Source organism: Penaeus chinensis, chromosome 31, assembly GCF_019202785.1.
Source record: "Penaeus chinensis breed Huanghai No. 1 chromosome 31, ASM1920278v2, whole genome shotgun sequence".
Classification (NCBI taxonomy): domain Eukaryota; kingdom Metazoa; phylum Arthropoda; class Malacostraca; order Decapoda; family Penaeidae; genus Penaeus; species Penaeus chinensis.
This window is the reverse complement of record NC_061849.1, coordinates 3311504-3311775: the sequence shown is the minus strand read 5'-3', so window position 1 is coordinate 3311775 and position 272 is coordinate 3311504.

Sequence of the window (272 nt, the reverse complement as noted above, 5' to 3'; positions counted from 1 at the left end):
TATATATATATATATATATATATATATATACACACACACACACACACACACACACACACACATATATATATATATATATATATATATATATATATATACATATATGTATGTATGTGTACATGTGTATGTATGTATGTATGTATATGTATATATGTATATATTTATATGTATATATGTATATATGTATATATATGTATGTATAAAATGTGTGTGTGTGTGTGTTCATGTGTATGTATGTATATATGTGTATACATATGTACATATATATACAT